The following is a 19,661-nucleotide window of genomic DNA, read 5'->3' on the forward strand; positions in this document are numbered from 1 at the left end:
TTTGTGAGCAGAACTGAAAAAGCGTGTGCAAGCAAGGAGGCCTACAAACCTGACTCAGTTACACCATCTCTGTCAAGAGGAATGGGCCAAAATTCACCCAACTTATTGTGGGAAGCTTGTGGAAGGCTACCCAAAATGTTTGACTCAAGTTAAACAATTTAACGGCAATGCTACCAAATACTAATTGAGTGTATGTAAACTTCTGACCCACTGGGAATGTGATGAAAGAAATAAAAGCTGAAATAAATCATTCTCTCTTTGATTATTCTGACATTTCACATTCTTAAAATAAAGTGGTGATCCTAACTGACCTAAGACAGGGAATTTGTACTACGATTAAAGGTCAGGAATTGTGAAAAACTGAGTTTAAATGTTTGTGGCTGATGTGTATGTCAACTTCCTACTTCAACTGTTTATCATTACTTTTAAAGTCCCAAAATGGATGCAGCAAATGCCCCTTTAGATTTTTATCATTTTTTTAACCTTCAACTTAATCAATAATCACATTAAATAAATAATGCTTTTCAGAAATGACTTTGTCAAGCAACAAAATAATTAGGGTTTTACAAATGATGGTGACAACTTTTTGGGATTGGGTGGGGTAAAATCTGGGAGCACAGAGGGTCATGTCAAAATGAGGAATTTTGGCACTTTAGCAGGTCTTTATTCTTATTGAAAAGACGATTTATTGAATTTTCCATGTAGTTTAAAGGGCACTTCATGTAATATAACAGGCTTTTAATAATGCAATATACAGTGCCTTGCGAAAGTATTCGGCCCCCTTGAACTTTGCGACCTTTTGCCACATTTCAGGCTTCAAACATAAAGTTATAAAAATGTATTTTTTTGTGAAGAATCAACAACAAGTGGGACACAATCATGAAGTGGAACGACATTTATTGGATATTTCAAACTTTTTTAACAAATCAAAAACTGAAAAATTGGGCGTGCAAAATTATTCAGCCCCCTTAAGTTAATACTTTGTAGCGCCACCTTTTGCTGCGATTACAGCTGTAAGTCGCTTGGGGTATGTCTCTATCAGTTTTGCACATCGAGAGACTGACATTTTTTCCCATTCCTCCTTGCAAAACAGCTCGAGCTCAGTGAGGTTGGATGGAGAGCATTTGTGAACAGAAGTTTTCAGTTCTTTCCACAGATTCTCGATTGGATTCAGGTCTGGACTTTTACTTGGCCATTCTAACACCTGGATATGTTTATTTTTGAACCATTCCATTGTAGATTTTGCTTTATGTTTTGGATCATTGTCTTTTTGGAAGACAAATCTCCATCCAAGTCTCAGGTCTTTTGCAGACTCCATCAGGTTTTCTTCCAGAATGGTCCTGTATTTGGCTTCATCCATCTTCCCACCAAAAAGTTCAATTTTGGTTTCATCTGACCAGAGCACCTTCTTCCACATGTTTGGTGTGTCTCCCAGGTGGCTTGTGGCAAACTTTAAACAACACTTTTTATGGATATCTTTAAGAAATGGCTTTCTTCTTGCCACTCTTCCATAAAGGCCAGATTTGTGCAATATACGACTGATTGTTGTCCTATGGACAGAGTCTCCCACCTCAGCTGTAGATCTCTGCAGTTCATCCAGAGTGATCATGGGCCTCTTGGCTGCATCTCTGATCAGTCTTCTCCTTGTATGAGCTGAAAGTTTAGAGGTACGGCCAGGTCTTGGTAGATTTGCAGTGGTCTGATACTCCTTCCATTTCAATATTATCGCTTGCACAGTGCTCCTTGGGATGTTTAAAGCTTGGGAAATCTTTTTGTATCCAAATTCGGCTTTAAACATCTTCACAACAGTATCTCAGACCTGCCTGGTGTGTTCCTTGTTCTTCATGATGCTCTCTGCGCTTTTAACAGACCTCTGAGACTATCACAGTGCAGGTGCACTACGGAGACTTGATTACACACAGGTGGATTGTATTTATCATCATTAGTCATTTAGGTCAACATTGGATCATTCAGAGATCCTCACTGAACTTCTGGAGAGAGTTTGCTGCACTGAAAGTAAAGGGGCTGAATAATTTTGCACGCCCAATTTTTCCGTTTTTGATTTGTTAAAAAAGTTTGAAATATCCAATAAATGTCGTTCCACTTCATGATTGTGTCCCACTTGTTGTTGATTCTTCACAAAAAAATACATTTTTATATCTTTATGTTTGAAGCCTGAAATGTGGCAAAAGGTCGCAAAGTTCAAGGGGGCCAAATACTTTCGCAAGGCACTGTATGTGCACAATTTCCACTTAAAATAATGAAGTGATATCTGAGTCATTATCAGGATTGTGATGTGCGTCCTTGCCCTAACTTCTGGAACAAAACGTCTAAGCTACAGTAAAGTGATATCTGAGTCATTATCAGGATTGTGATGTGCGTCCTTGCACTAACTTCTGGAACAAAACGTCTAAGCTACAGTGAAGTGATATCTGAGTCATTATCAGGATGGTGATGTGCGTCCTTGCCCTAACTTCTGGAACAAAACGTCTAAGCTACAGTAAAGTGATATCTGAGTCATTATCAGGATTGTGATGTGCGTCCTTGCCCTAACTTCTGGAACAAAACGTCTAAGCTACAGTAAAGTGATATCTGAGTCATTATCAGGATTGTGATGTGCATCCTTGCCCTAACTTCTGGAATGAAACGTCTAAGCTACAGTAAAGTGATATCTGAGTCATTATCAGGATTGTGATGTGCGTCCTTGCCCTAACTTCTGGAATGAAACGTCTAAGCTACAGTAAAGTGATATCTGAGTCATTATCAGGATTGTGATGTGCGTCCTTGCCCTACTACATTTATGGATATATCATACCAACATACCGACATGGCATGAGTTAGTTGCGTAAAGATACCTAACTTCTGGAACAAGCCGTCTAAGCTACAGTAAAGTGATATCTGAGTCATTATCAGGATGGTGATGTGCGTCCTTGCCCTAACTTCTGGAATGAAACGTCTAAGCTACAGTAAAGTGATATCTGAGTCATTATCAGGATGGTGATGTGCGTCCTTGCCCTAACTTCTGGAACAAGCCGTCTAAGCTACAGTAAAGTGATATCTGAGTCATTATCAGGATGGTGATGTGCGTCCTTGCCCTAACTTCTGGAACAAGCCGTCTAAGCTACAGTAAAGTGATATCTGAGTCATTATCAGGATGGTGATGTGCGTCCTTGCCCTAACTTCTGGAATGAAACAGACAAGTCTTATATAAGAGTCTTCTTCTCTCCGTTCATCGCTCATTTCTCTCTGGTCGAGTCTGTTGATGTTTCTCTCTGTCCTCAGGATCAGTTACATGAGGATGGCAGCAGGGTGCCTACGCAGAAAGTACTACATTTATGGATATATCATATAACCAACATACCGACATGGCATGAGTTAGTTGCGTAAAGATACCGGTACACTCCTGCATACTCAGAAGCACATATGTTTTTAATGCTCTGTTCCTAGTACCCTGCTAGTACCCTGCTTTGCGTGATGTATTGTTGTCTCTACCTTCTTGCCCTTTGTGCTGTTGTCTGTGCCCAATAATGTTTGTATGTTTTGTGCTGCTACCATGTGTTGCTACCATCTGGTGTCATGATGTGTTGCTACCATACTGTGTTGTCATGTGTTGCTGCCTTGCTATGTTGTTGTCTTAGGTCTCTCTTTATGTAGTGTTGTCTCTCTTGTCGTGATGTGTGTGTTTTGTCCCATGTTATTTATATATGTTATTTATTTATTTTTATGTATTTTTATTCCCAGCCCCCATCCCTGCAGGAGGTCTTTTGCCTTTAGGTAGGCCGTCATTGGAAAAAATGATTTGTTCTTAACTGACTTGCCAAGTTAAATATAGGTTAAATTAAAAAAAACTGCAGTCACAATCACATAACACACACCATTCAATCCAACTCTGTCCCCCGGTTTCCTGGGATCAGTCAAAAACACTACTCTGCACCACACTGTGTGAATACTACATGTTTGGATCTGTGTATTCAAACAAAGAAGTGTTCAAAAAAACAAAACTGTTCTGAAGAAAGAAGTTGTGCTAATGCTGAGAGGAGTTAGAACTCTTGGACTAAGTTGTAAATTCCTCAACATTCTGGCTGTCTGCACAGAGTAGCCAGGAAACAGAGAGCGTCTGTAGAGCATTAGGTATTGTTAGACATCAAACTACCTCTTGTATAGAACATACTGTCTGCAGGCCTGACTCGTTGGCAGACAAACACAGTCTGGTCATAAGCCCAATAACTCAGCCGTGTCTCCCAGAGTGTGTGTGTGTGTGTGTTTGTGTGTGTGTGTGAGAGAGAGTGAGAGAGAGAGAGAGATGTAAACAGTACCATGCTCTGTTGTGGGAGCCTGCATGTGTAAGAGAGAGGGAGAGCTTCTGGTCTGACTCAGTAGCAGGGCTCACGTCACACACCGGCTATGGGATCAGTGTAAACAAACACACAAGGGATGTTTTTATCAATTCAATTCAAGGGGCTTTCTCTCCTACCTCTTCTTCTCTCTCTCTCTGTCAGATCCTGCAGCACGAGACGGATGAAGGGATAAAGGGATGGATGGTGTGAATGGGTTGCAGCTCAGGTTCCGTATTGCTCAGTTGGTAGGGCATGGCAGTTGCAACGCAAGGATTGGGACCACTATGGAAGAGAGAGAGAGACCAATATGGAAAATGTATGCACTCTCTACTGAAAGTCGCGCTGGATAAGAGCGTCTGCTAAATGACTCAAATGTAAATGCGAAAATGTGTCAGAGAGGGAGGAAGAGATGAAGGGACCATGGAGTTCCATCTCTGTGACCCAGTTACCTGGCATGTCCACATTTTGGTTTTGCCCATCTGGCCAGCACACCCCCCCTCTCTCCCACGTGAATCTCCCCCTCTCTCCTCCTTTCCCTCCACTTATCCTCATGTCTCCCCCTTCTCCCCTCTCCTCCTTTCCCTCCACTTATCCTCATGTCTCCCCCTTCTCCCCTCTCCTCCTTTCCCTCCACTTATCCTGTTGTCTCCCCTTCTCCCCTCTCCTCCTTTCCCTCCACTTATCCTCATGTCTCCCCTTCTCCCCTCTCCTCCTTTCCCTCCACTTATCCTCATGTCTCCCCCTTCTCCCCTCTCCTCCTTTCCCTCCACTTATCCTGTTGTCTCCCCCTTCTCCCTCTCTCCTCCTTTCCCTCCACTTATCCTCATGTCTCCCCCTTCTCCCCTCTCCTCCTTTCCCTCCACTTATCCTCATGTCTCCCCCTCCCCTCTCCTCCCTCTCCTCCTTTCCCTCCACTTATCCTCATGTCTCCCCTTCTCCCCTCTCCTCCTTTCCCTCCACTTATCCTGTTGTCTCCCCCTTCTCCCCTCTCCTCCTTTCCCTCCACTTATCCTCATGTCTCCCCCTTCTCCCCTCTCCTCCTTTCCCTCCACTTATCCTCATGTCTCCCCCCTTCTCCCCTCTCCTCCTTTCCCTCCACTTATCCTCATGTCTTCCCCTTCTCCCCTCTCTCCTTTCCCTCCACTTATCCTCATGTCTCCCCCTTCTCCCCTCTCCTCCTTTCCCTCCACTTATCCTCATGTCTCCCCCTTCTCCCATCTCCTCCTTTCCCTCCACTTATCCTGTTGTCTCCCCCTTCTCCCCTCTCCTCCTTTCCCTCCACTTATCCTCATGTCTCCCCCTTCTCCCCTCTCCTCCTTTCCCTCCACTTATCCTGTTGTCTCCCCCTTCTCCCCCTCTCCTCCTTTCCCTCCACTTATCCTCATGTCTCCCCCTTCTCCCCCTCTCCTCCTTTCCCTCCACTTATCCTCTGTTTCCCCCTTCTCCCCTCTCCTCCTTTCCCTCCACTTATCCTCATGTCTCCCCCTTCTCCCCTCTCCTCCTTTCCCTCCACTTATCCTCATGTCTCCCTCCTTCTCCCCTCTCCTCCTTTCCCTCCACTTATCCTCATGTCTCCCTCCTTCTCCCCTCTCCTCCTTTCCCTCCACTTATCCTGTTGTCTCCCCCTTCTCCCCTCTCCTCCTTTCCCTCCACTTATCCTCATGTCTCCCCCTTCTCCCCCTCTCCTCCTTTCCCTCCACTTATCCTGTTGTCTCCCCTTCTCCCCTCTCCTCCTTTCCCTCCACTTATCCTGTTGTCTCCCCTTCTCCCCTCTCCTCCTTTCCCTCCACTTATCCTCATGTCTCCCCCTTCTCCCCTCTCCTCCTTTCCCTCCACTTATCCTCATGTCTCCCCCTTCTCCCCTCTCCTCCTTTCCCTCCACTTATCCTCATGTCTCCCCTCCCTTCTCCCCTCTCCTCCTTTCCCTCCACTTATCCTGTTGTCTCCCCCTTCTCCCCTCTCCTCCTTTCCCTCCACTTATCCTGTTGTCTCCCCTTCTCCCTCTCCTCCTTTCCCTCCACTTATCCTCATGTCTCCCCCTTCTCCCCTCTCCTCCTTTCCCTCCACTTATCCTCATGTCTCCCCCTTCTCCCCTCTCCTCCTTTCCCTCCACTTATCCTCATGTCTCCCCTTCTTCTCCCTCTCCTCCTTTCCCTCCACTTATCCTGTTGTCTCCCCCTTCTCCCCTCTCCTCCTTTCCCTCCACTTATCCTCATGTCTCCCCCTTCTCCCCTCTCTCCTCCTTTCCCTCCACTTATCCTCATGTCTCCCCCTTCTCCCCCTCTCTCCTCCTTTCCCTCCACTTATCCTCATGTCTCCCCTCCCCTCTCCTCCCTCTCCTCCTTTCCCTCCACTTATCCTCATGTCTCCCCCTTCTCCCCTCTCCTCCTTTCCCTCCACTTATCCTCATGTCTCCCCTTCTCCCCTCTCCTCCTTTCCCTCCACTTATCCTCATGTCTCCCCCTTCTCCCCTCTCCTCCTTTCCCTCCACTTATCCTGTTGTCTCCCCCTTCTCCCCTCTCCTCCTTTCCCTCCACTTATCCTGTTGTCTCCCCCTTCTCCCCTCTCCTCCTTTCCCTCCACTTATCCTCATGTCTCCCCCTTCTCCCCTCTCCTCCTTTCCCTCCACTTATCCTCATGTCTCCCCCTTCTCCCCTCTCCTCCTTTCCCTCCACTTATCCTCATGTCTCCCCTGTTCTCCCCTCTCCTCCTTTCCCCCTCCACTTATCCTGTTGTCTCCCCTTCTCCCCTCTCCTCCTTTCCCTCCACTTATCCTGTTGTCTCCCCCTTCTCCCCTCTCCTCCTTTCCCTCCACTTATCCTCATGTCTCCCTCCTTCTCCCCTCTCCTCCTTTCCCCCACTTATCCTCATGTCTCCCCCTTCTCCCCTCTCCTCCTTTCCCTCCACTTATCCTGTTGTCTCCCTCTTCTCCCCCTCCTCCTTTCCCTCCACTTATCCTCATGTCTCCCCCTTCTCCCCTCTCCTCATTTCCCTCCACTTATCCTCATGTCTCCCCCTTCTCCCTCTCCTCATTTCCCTACCCCTATCTTCTTTCTTCTCACTACTTTCACCAACTATAACTACTCTATAATATTTATAAATAGAAGACAATCTTATTCTTTCCATGATTTTCATTGCATGGATAGACCCAGCTATACCATTACAACTATTACACTCTTGCCCTACAATCTAAATATTGGATACTTCAGTATGGTCTTCATCTCAATTCAAACTGCCATACATCTTCACAGTGAAAACTTCACACTGGCACGTGTACTGTAAACCCCAAAACAAACTTCATGTGGAAAGCAGACACACTCACTGTATTTTTACTACAGGTGTTGTTTTGTTTTGGGAAGGTAAAGCAACCTGATCCTCCATATCTAGGGTGGGGTCCGCTCCTCTTATAGCCCCCCCCATCACACAGGACAAATATTGTGCTCATGTGCACTGTCAATCTGTAGATATGTGTGTGTGTGTGTGTGTGTGTGTGTGTGTGTGTATGTGTTTGTGTGTGTGTTTATCAATACCATGGTCTGCATGAATGTGTAGGCCCAGACCCCTCACAGAAGAATGTGTGTCTTGGGTCTGTCCTGTGTCCAATCTGTCACTGATGGATGTTTTCTACTACACACACACACACACACACACACACACACACACACACAACTAACAACAGGCACTACAGTCTGAAGTTACATTTCTCTCTTATGAGGCCATTCGGTTTTACAACTACCTCTTTATGGCATCTGTTACTTTGTGTGTGCGCGCTCGTGTGTGTCGTCTACTGTAATGACTGAGAGTGTAATTAGAGGGAGAACCTATCTGATAAGATGACCAATCAGATTGATTTGATTCTACATCACATGAATCACTATCATTACCTTGTTAGTGTTTGTCTCTATGCAGTACTGGGAGGGAACTACTTAGTCTGACGCCGCGAGGAAAACAGAGTGACATCACGATTCATTCAGGTGTGGTGGACAATGATGTACTTGTGTGCGTGTCTATGTTTGTGAGAGGGAGATTGTATCTATGCAGCCAAAGTCAAAACTGTACAGAGGAATTTAACTTTCAATGTGCAGATACACTATATGATGTCATAATCGACATTGACACACAGGCCCTCATTTGAATGTTATCAGAGAGAGAGAAAGAGGGGAAGGAAGGAAGAAAGAAAGGGAGAGGCAGAGAAAGAGGGGAAGGAGGAAAGAGAAAGAAAGAAAGGGAGAGGGAAGGAAAAGGAAGGAAGAAAGAAAGGGAGGCAGGAAGAGAAAGAAAGAGGCAGAGGGAAGGAAGGGAAGAAAAAGAAAGGGGGAGGCAGAGAAAGGGGGAAGGAAGAAAGAAAGGGGGAGGCAGGAAAGGAAGGAAGAAAGAAAGGGAGAGGCAGAGAAAGAAAAGAGAAGGAAGAAGGGGGAAGGAAGAAAGAGGGGAAGGAAGGAAGGAAGAGAGGCAGAGAAAGAGGGAAGGAAGGAAAGGGGAGAGGCAGAAAGAAAGGGGAAAGAAGAAAGAAAGGGAGAGGCAGAGAAAGAAGGAAGGAAGAAAGAGAAAGAAGGAAGGAAGAAAGAAAGGGAGAGGCAGAGAAAGAGACAAGGAGGGGAGGAAGGAAGAAAGAAAGGGGAGGCAGAGAAAGAGGGAAAGGAAGGAAGAAAGAAAGGGAGAGGCAGAGAAAGAGGGGGGGGAGGCAAGGGGAAGGAAGGAAGGAAGGAAGAAGAGAAAGAGGGGAAGGAAGAAAAAGAAAGAAGAGAAAGGGGAGAGGCAGAGAAAGAAAGGAAGAAAGAAAGGGAGAGGCAGAGAAAGAGGGGAAGGAAGGAAGAAAGGCAGAGAAAGCAGAGAGAAAGAAAGGGAGGGAAAGGAAGGAAGAAAGAAAGAAAGGGAGGGAGAAAGAGGCAGAGAAAGAAAGGGGAAGGAAGGAAGAAGGAAGAAAGAAAGGGAAAGAGGGAAGGAGGCAGAAAGAAAGAGAGAAAGAGGGGAAGGAAGGAAGAAAGAAAGGGAAAGAGAGGCAGAGAAAGAGGGAAAGGAAGGAAGAAAGAAAGGGAGAGGAAAGAGGGAGAGAAAAAGAAAGGGAAAGAAAGGGGAAGGAAGGAAGGAAGAAAAGAAAGGGAGAGGCAGAGAAAGAGGGGAAGGAAGAAAGAAAGGGAGAGGCAGAGAAAGAGGGAAAGTAAGGAAGAAAAAGAAAGGGAGAGGCAGAGAAAGAGGGGAAGGAAGGAAGAAAGAAAGGGGAGGCAGAGAAAGAGGGAAAAGGAAGGAAGAAAGAAAGGGAAGAAAGAAAAGAGGGAGAAAGAGGGGAAGAAGGAAGAAAGAAAGGGAGGCAGAGAAAGAGGGAAAGGAAGGAAGAAAGAAAAAGGAGAGGCAGAGAAAGAGAAAGGGGGGAGGAAGGAAGAAAGAAAGGGAGAGGCAGAGAAAGAGGGAAGGAAGGAAGAAAGAAAGGGGGAGAGGCAGAGAAAGAGGGGAAGGAAGAAAGAAAGGGGGAGGCAGAGAAAGAGGGAAAAAGGAAGGAAGAAAGAAAGGGAGAGGCAGAGAAAGAGGGGAAGGAAGGAAGAAAAAGAAAGGGAGAGGCAGAGAAAAAGGGGAAGGAAGGAAGAAAGAAAGGGCAGAGGCAGAGAAAGAAAGGGAGGGCAGAGAAAGGGGGAAGGAAGAAAAAGAAAGGGGGAGGCAGAGAAAGAGGGAAAGGAAGGAAGAAAGAAAGGGAGAGGCAGAGAAAGAGGGGAAGGAAGGAAGAAAGAAAGGGGGCAAGGCAGAGAAAGAGAAAGAGAGAGAAAAGGGGGAGGAAAGAGGAAGAAAAAGAAAGGGAGAGGCAGAGAAAGGGGGGAAGGAAGGAAGAAAGAAAGAGAAAGGGGAAGGAAGAGAAAGGGGAGAGAAAGGGGGAAAGAAAGAAAGGAGAGGAAGGAAAGGAAGGAAGGAAGAAAGAAAGGGAGAGGCAGAGAAAGAGAAGGAAGGAAAGGGGAGGCAGAGAAAGAGGGGAAGGAAGGAAGAAAGAAAGGGAGAGGCAGAGAAAGAGGGGAAGGAAGGAAGAAAGAAAGGGAGAGGCAGAGAAAGAAGGGAAGGAAGGAAGAAAGAAAGGGAGAGGCAGAGAAAGAGGGGAAGGAAGAAAGAAAGGGAGAGACAGAGAAAGAGACAGAGAAAGAGACAGTTAAGGGTAGTTCCACGATAATGGAATTATGCTGAGATACAGATTCTTTTTTTACAGTATATTATACCAAAACTAAAAAAGTTTTTCAAATTTTAACAAACCCTAGAACTCGATGTATAATGACTACTTTTAACAATTCCCATGTGATGAACCTAATCATGGTCTAACTTGCTTCATGTCCCCTGTCCTCATCCTTCTCAGTAGCCTACTGTATGGAATTATGGGTTTGCTGATTGGAATCCTCCTCATGAAATGTGTGTTTCAGACACAGCAGGTAACAGAAAAGAACATAAACATCAATCAAAGAAAAGGACTCAAAAACATCACACAATTCAAAGAATTCAATCCTTTTTGTTTCAATATGAACCCTTTTCTTTTACAGGTTCTTTTACAGCCCGGTCCCAGATCTGTGGTCTCCCAATAGGGAGAGAGACAGGTGAAGAAAGAAAGCGTCAGAGGCTGAACAGAGGCTTTGTGTTTTAGAAAGATAATTCATTGTTTTTTATTAGGATCCCCAATGGCAACAGATACTCTTACTGGAGTTTGACACAACGGAAAAAACATTACCCACAAAATACTTGAGAGACATTTAAAAACATTAACATGTAGTGTGAGCGTGTGTGTGCATCTATCAGTGACACGTACATGTCAGTACAACCACACTAAAAATAGGTCACATGGGGGAGAGGCATTATGCCTTGAGGTGTTGCTTTATTGGTATTTTAAAACCATGTTTGCTGTTCACTTGCACTATATAAGAGGGAAGGGAGTTCCATGTAATCATGATTCTGTATAATACTGTATGTTTCCTTGAGTTTGTTCTGGACCTGGGGACTGTGAACATACCCCTGGTGGTATGTATGTTGTGGTAAGTGTGTGTGTCAGTGCGTAAGTTAACACTCATTGGCATGCATAGTATTGATATTAGCCCCTCTGATTACAATGAAGAGCAAGATGTGCCGTTCTGTTCTGGGTCAGCTGCAGCTTAACTAGGTCCTTCTTTGCAGCATTTGACCATATGACTGGATACGATGAAACTAGAGCCTGCTGGACTTGGTTTGTGGAGTGTGGTGTCAAAAAAGCAGAGCATCTCTTTATCACAGACAGACCTCTCCCCATCTTAACAACCATTGAATCAATATGTTTTGACCATGACAGTTTACAATCCAAGGTAACACAAAGTAATTTAGTCTCCTCAACTTGCTCAACAGCCACACCATTCATTATCAGAGAGAGCGTGTTTGTGTGACTCAGAGACATGAAGAAAAGGGGGTTGTTGTAAGCAGGACAGGTGTGTTGGTTAATTGGCTGTTCCCCTGCGATGCACTCATTAGGGGGATCAGTGACCGTGTCTGGTGTCACTATACACAGGATCAATTCCCAGGGACTGCATACACACATTTTCTAATACACACAAACCTACAACAGACTGGGCACAAACACACTATCCTACCTATACACTCAGTGCTACCTAACCTTTGGACTGAGGTGTCAGTAGTACTACTGTACATGAGAAGAGCAGTGTGTTTGTCAGGTTTTTCACCTACATTTGTGATAACTCAATGCCTTCAGCATTCTGTCCATCCCAGAGACATACAGACTGTCTGGCTATATGGTCCCCAATCTATCCCCATTGGACTCCCCGTCTCTATGTGCCTTTGTCTGTTAATTAAAGTGATACCAAGGAGCTTCAGCTAAGCAAGGCAGGGTAGAAGAAGGAGGAGAGAGGTCTGAGCACAGCACAGCTACACAAACAGCTACAGAGGAGATAGGTCTGTTTTACCTATGGGAATATAAATAGTGGGAAAAAAGTTTTGTTTGTTTGTAGCTGGTTGTCAAGCTGGTTGTCTAGCACTGTGAGTGACATCACCTTCCTATTGACTCAACTGTCACTCCTAGAAAGACAAACTAGTTTCTAGCGATGGGTAACGACGCTTCGTGGGTGACTGTTGTTGATGTGTGCAGAGGGTCCCTGGTTCGCGCCCGGGTATGGGCGAGGGGACGGTCTAAAGTTATACTATTACACATACATGCCACATGTTCAAATAGACATAATTGCAGACTTGTAAGTAGCAACGGTCATCAAAATTGTTAAAATATTTTATAAACAATTGTAATAAATGCAAGTTGGACAATGGATGAAGATATTCCAAACTTTTAGAAGTGTTATAATCCATCAGAAATGTACTGAATTACAGAACACAAAGCATTTTACTGACACAGACAAATAATAGGGATTGTCGTTCCACTTCATGATTGTGTCCCACTTGTTGTTGATTCTTCACAAAAAAATACAGTTTTATATCTTTATGTTTGAAGCCTGAAATGTGGCAAAAGGTCGCAAAGTTCAAGGGGGCCGAATACTTTCGCAAGGTACTGTATACATTACCAGTCAACAGTCTGGACTCACCCACTCATTCAATGTTCTTTCTTTCTTTCTACTATTTTCTTCATTGTAGAGTAGTACAATGTAGCCGTATATATTCCCCCCTAAGCAGACACATTGATGGCCCTGAACAAACTTTATTTGACTCTTTGCAAACTGGAAACCACATATCCTGAGGCTGCATTCATTGTAGCTGGGGATTTTAACAAGGCTAATCTGAAAACAAGACTCCCTAAATTGTATCAGCATATCGATTGCGCAACCAGGGCTGGTAAAACCTTGGATCATTCCTATTCTAACTTCCGCGACACATATAAGGCCCTCCCCTGCCCTCCTTTCGGAAAAGCTGACCACGACTCCATTTTGTTGCTCCCTGCCTACAGACAGAAACTAAAACAAAACGCTCCCGCGCTCAGGTCTGTTCAACGCTGGTCCGACCAATCTGATTCCACGCTTCAAGACTGCTTCGGTCACGTGGACAGGGATATGTTCCGCATTGCCTCCAACAACAACATTGACGAATACGCTGATTCGGTGAGCGAGTTCATTAGAAAGTGCATTGAGATGTCGTTCCCATAGCAACGATTAAAACATTCCCAAACCAGAAACCGTGGATTGATGGCAGCATTGGCTGAAACTGAAAGCACGAACCACTGCTTTTAACCAGGGCAAGGTGACCGGAAACATGACCGAATACAAACAGTGTAGCTATTCCCTCCGCAAGGCAATCAAACAAGCTAAGTGTCAGTATAGAGACTAAGTAGAGTCACAATTCAACGGCTCAGAGAAAATAGGTATGTGGCAGGGTCTTCGGTCAATCATGGATTACAACAAGAAAACCAGCCCCGTCGCGGACCAGGATGTCTTGCTCCCAGACAGACTAAACAACTTGTTTGCCCCCCTTTGAGGACAATACAGTGCCACTGACATGGCCTGCAACCAAAACCTGCGGACTCTCCTTCACTGCAGCCGACGTGAGTAAAACATTTTAAATGTGTTAACCCTCGCAAGGCTGCAGGCCCAGACGGCATCCCCAGCCGCATCCTCAGAGCACGCGCAGACCAGCTGGCTGGTGTGTTTACGGACATATTCAATCAACCCTTATCCCAGTCTGCTGTTCCCACATGCTTCAAGAGGGCCAGCATTGTCCCTGTTCCCAAGAAAGCTAAGGTAACTGAGCTAAACAACTACCGCCCCGTAGCACTCACTTCCGTCATCATGAAGTGCTTTGAGAGACTAGTCAAGCACCATATCACCTCCACCCTACCTGACACCCTAGACCCACTCAAATTTGCTTACCGCCCAAATAGGTCCACAGACGATGCAATCTCAACCACACTGCACACTGCCCTAACCCATCTGGACAAGAGGAATACCTATGTAAGAATGCTGTTCATCGACTACAGCTCAGCATTGAACACCATAGTACCCTCCAAACCCGTCATTAAGCTCGAGACCCTGGGTCTCGACCCCGCCCTGTGCAATTGGGTACTGGACTTCCTGACGGGCCGCCCCCAGGTGATAAGGGTAGGTAACAACATCTCCACCCCGCTGATCCTCAACACTGGGGCCCCACAAGGGTGCGTTCTGAGCCCTCTCCTGTACTCCCTGTTAAACCATGACTGCGTGGCCATGCACGCCTCCAACTCAAGCATCAAGTTTGCGGACAACACTACAGTGGTAGGCTTGATTACCAACAACAACGAGACGGCCTACAGGGAGGAGGTGAGGGCCCTCGGAGTGTGGTGTCAGGAAAATAACCTCACACTCAACGTCAACAAAACAAAGGAGATGATTGTGGACTTCGGGAAACAGCAGAGGAAGCACCCCCCTATCCACATCGATGGGACAGTAGTGGAGAGGGTAGTAAGTTTTAAGTTCCTCGGCATACACATCACGGACAAACTGAATTGGTCCACCCACACAGACGGCGTCGTGAAGAAGGCGCAGCAGCGCCTCTTCAACCTCAGGAGGCTGAAGAAATTTGGCTTGTCACCAAAAGCACTCACAAACTTCTACAGATGCACAATCGAGAGCATCCTGTCGGGCTGTATCACCGCCTGGTACGGCAACTGCTCCGCCCACAACCGTATGGGTCTCCAGAGGGTAGTGAGGTCTGCACAACGCATCACCGGGGGCAAACTACCTGCCCTCCAGGACACCTACACCACCCGATGTCACAGGAAGGCCATAAAGATCATCAAGGACAACAACCACCCGAGCCACTGCCTGTTCACCCCGCTATCATCCAGAAGGTGAGGTCAGTACAGGTGCATCAATGCAGGGACCCAGAGACTGAAAAACAGCTTCTATCTCAAGACCATCAGACTGTTAAACAGCCACCACTAACATTGAGTGGCTGCTGCCAACACACTGACTCAACTCCACTTTAATAATGGGAATTGATGGAAATGTATGTAAAATATATCACTAGCCACTTTAAACAGTGCTACTTAATATAATGTTTACATACCCTACATTACTCATCTCATATGTGTATGTATATACTGTACTCTATATCATCTACTGCATCTTTATGTAATACATGTATCACTAGCCACTTTAAACTATGCAACTTTGTCTATATTACTCATCTCATATGTATATACTGTACTCGATACCATCTACTGCATCTTGCCTATGCTGTTCTGTACCATCACTCATTCATATATCTTTATGTACATATTCTTTATCCCTTTTCACTTGTGTGTATAAGGTAGTAGTTTTGGAATTGTTAGGTTAGATTACTCGTTGGTTATTACTGCATTGTCGGAACTAGAAGCACAAGCATTTCGCTACTCTCGCATTAACATCTGCTAACCATGTGTATGTGACAAATACATTTGATTTGATTTGATTTAGTGGTGAAGACATCAAAACTATGAAATAACACATATGGAATCATGTAGTAATCATGTAGTAAGTGTTACACAAATCAAAATATATTATATATTTTACATTCTTCAAAGTAGCCACCCTTTGCCTTGATGACAGCTTTGCACACTCTTGGCATTCTCTCAACTAGCTTCACCTGGAATGCTTTTCCAAATGTCTTGAAGGAGTTCCCACATATGCTGAGCACTTGTTGGCTGCTATTTCTTCACTCTGCGGTCCAACTCTGCGGTCCAACAATGCTGTGGTTGCCATGCTGGTTAAGTGTGCCTTGAGTTCTAAATAAATCACCAACAGTGTCACCAGCAACGCACTCCCACACCATCATCAGACCTACTACAACAACATAGCATGGCAGCAACACATGACAAAACAGCATGGTAGCAACACAACATGACAGCAGCACAACATGTTAGCAGCACAAAACCGGGTACAAACAGTCTTGGGCACAGACAACAGCACAAAGGGCAAGAAGGTAGAGACAACAATACATCACGCAAAGCAGCCACAACTGTCAGTAAGAGTATCCATGATTGAGTCTTTGAATGAATAGGTTGAGATAAACTGTCCAGTCTGAGTGTTTGTTGCAGCTCGTTCCAGTCGCTAGCTACAGCGAACTGAAAAGACGAGCGGCCCAGAGATGTGTGTGCTTTGGGGATCTTTAACACCATGTGACTGGCAGAACGGGTGTTGTAAGTGGAGGATGAGGGCTGCAGTAGATATCTCAGATAGGGAGGAGTGAGGCCTAAGAGGGCTTTATAAATAAGCATCAACCAGTGAATCTTGCGACAGGTATACAGAGATGACCAGTTTACAGAAGAGTATAGAGTGCAGTGATGTATCATATAAGGAGCTTTGGTGACCAATCTGATGGCCGAATGGTAAAGAACATCTAGCCGTTGGAGAGCACCTTTACCTGCCAATCTATACATGTATGTCTCCGTAATCTAGCATGGGTAGGATGGTAATCTGAATCAGGGTTAATTTGGCAGCTGAGGTGAAAGAGGAGCGACTACGATAGAGGAAACCAAGTCTAGATTGAACTTCATGCAGCTTATATATGTTCAAAGAGAAGGACAGTGTACCATCTAGCCATACTCCCAAGTACTTGTATGAGGTGACTACCTCAAGCTTTAAACCCTCCTTTGGGTGGCGGGGCATTCTTCTTACCAAACCACATGACCTTTGTTTTGGAGGTGTTCAGAACAAGCTTGAGGGTAGATAAAGCTTGTTGGACACTAAGAAAGCTTTGTTGTAGAGCGTTTAACACATAATCCGGGAGGGGCCAGCTGAGTATAAGACTGTATCATCTGCATATAAATGGAGGGGAGAGTTTCCTACTGCCTGTGCTATGTTGTTGATGTAAATTGACAAGAGCGTGGTGCCCAGGATCGAGCCTTGGGGTACACCGTTGGTGACAGGCAGTGGCTAAGACAGCAGACGTTCTGATTTTATGCACTGCACTCTTTGAGAGAGGTAGTTAGCAAACCAGGTCAAAGACCCCTTAGAGACACCAATACTCCTTAGCAAGGCCCACCAGAATGGAATGGTCTACCATATCAAAAGCTTTGACCAAGTCAATAAAAATAGCAGCACAACATTGCTCATTGCAATGGTAGACTTGGTAGACTTGGTTTCCCACTGGCTCCATGTCATCTACAAGACCCTGCTAGGTATAGTCCCCCCTTATCTCAGCTCGCTGGTCACCATAGCATCTCCCACCTGTAGCACACGCTCCAGCAGGTATATCTCTCTAGTCACCCCCAAAACCAATTCTTTCTTTGGCCGCCTCTCCTTCCAGTTCTCTGCTGCCAATGACTGGAACGAACTACAAAAATCTCTGAAACTGGAAACACTTATCTCCCTCACTAGCTTTAAGCACCAACTGTCAGAGCAGCTCACAGATTACTGCACCTGTACATAGCCCACCTATAATTTAGCCCAAACAACTACCTCTTTCCCAACTGTATTTAATTTTAATTAATTAATTTATTTTGCTCCTTTGCACCCCATTATTTTTATTTCTACTTTGCACATTCTTCCATTGCAAAACTACCATTCCAGTGTTTTACTTGCTATATTGTATTTACTTTGCCACCATGGCCTTTTTTGCCTTTACCTCCCTTCTCACCTCATTTGCTCACATTGTATATAGACTTGTTTATACTGTATTATTGACTGTATGTTTGTTTTACTCCATGTGTAACTCTGTGTCGTTGTATCTGTCGAACTGCTTTGCTTTATCTTGGCCAGGTCGCAATTGTAAATGAGAACTTGTTCTCAACTTGCCTACCTGGTTAAATAAAGGTAAAATAAAAAAATAAAAATTGCTTAGAATCAAGGGCGATGATGACATCATTGAGGACCTTTAAGGTGGCAGTGACACATCCATAACCTGAGCGGAAACCAGATTGCATACCAGAGAGAATACTATAGACATCAAGAAAGCCAGTCAGTTGATCATTGACAAGTTTTTCCAACACTTTTGATAAACAGGGCAAAATAAAAATAGGCCTATAACAGTTAGGATCAGTTTGATCTCCCCCTTTAAATAAAGGACGAAGTGTGGCTGCCTTCCAAGCATTGGGAACCTCCCCAGAGAGGAGATACAGGTTAGAAAGGTCAGAGATAGGCTTGGCGATGATAAGGGCAGCAACTTTAAAGAAGAAAGGGTCTAAGCTATCTGACCCAGATGTTTTTTGTGGGTCAAGTTTAAGGAGCTCATTTAGTGACCGCCTGCAGGGACAAACTTTGTAGCGTGGCAGGGGAAAAAGAGGGAGGAGCATCGGGGCTAGTCGCATTAGAAGGGGTGGGAGATGAGGAAATGTTGGATGGGCAAGGAGGCATGGCTGAGTCAAATAGGAATCCTGACTTAATGAAGTGGTGATTAAAAGCTCAGCCATGTGCTTCTTGTCAGTAACAACCACATCATCAACTTTAAGGGACATGGGCAGCTGTGAGGAGGAGGGTTTATTCTCCAGGTCTTTAACAATTTCCAGAACTTCTTGGGGTTACACCCACAGAGAGAGAACTGCTCCTTAAAGTAACTAACTTTGGCCTTCCTGATAGCCTGAGTACACTTATTTCTCATTTGCCTGAACGATAGCCAGTCAGCCTGAGTATGCGTATGCCAAGCCTTTCACCAAATGCAATTCTTGAGGTGGAGTAACTCTGCAAGATCACGGTCGAACCAGGGGCTTGAACCAGGGCCTTGAACCTGTTTTTAATTCTCATTTTCTTTAGGGGGCGTGTTTGTTAACAATACCACTGAAAATATCAAAAAAGAAGGTCCAAGCATCTTTGACAGAGGGGATCAAGCTGAATCTATATCAATTTACAGAGGCCAGGTCGTGAAAGAAGGCTTGCTCATTAAAGTTTTTTAGCAAGCGTCTATAACAAATCAGGACAGGTCATTTAACTGAGCAGCCATTACGAACACAGGCTGCAAAACAGTGATCACTAAGGTCATTACAGAAAACACCAGACTGATACCGATCAGGATTATTTGTGAGAATAACATCGAGGAGAGTAGTCTTTTCTGGGTGTTTGGAGTCATACCTTGTGGGATTGGTGATAATCTGAGAAAGATTTAGGGAGTCCCATTGCTTTAGAACTTGGTCAGGTGGTTTAAGCATGTCCCAGTTTAGGTCACCTAGCAGGACAAATTCAGACTTAGTGTAAGGAGCCAGGAGAGAGTTTAGGGCAGGTAGGGTACAGGCCGATGCTGATGGAGGACGATAGCGCCCAGCAACAGTCAACGAAGAGCTATTTGAAAGTTTAATGCTTAAAAACCGCACATCAAATTGTTTGGGGACAGACTTGGAGACAACCGAGCACTGAAGGTGATCTTTGGTAAAGATTGCCACTCCACCACCTTTGGAAGATCTGTCTTGCCAAAAAGCTTATAACCAGA

Source organism: Oncorhynchus tshawytscha, linkage group LG03 (assembly GCF_018296145.1).
Source record: "Oncorhynchus tshawytscha isolate Ot180627B linkage group LG03, Otsh_v2.0, whole genome shotgun sequence".
Classification (NCBI taxonomy): Eukaryota; Metazoa; Chordata; class Actinopteri; order Salmoniformes; family Salmonidae; genus Oncorhynchus; species Oncorhynchus tshawytscha.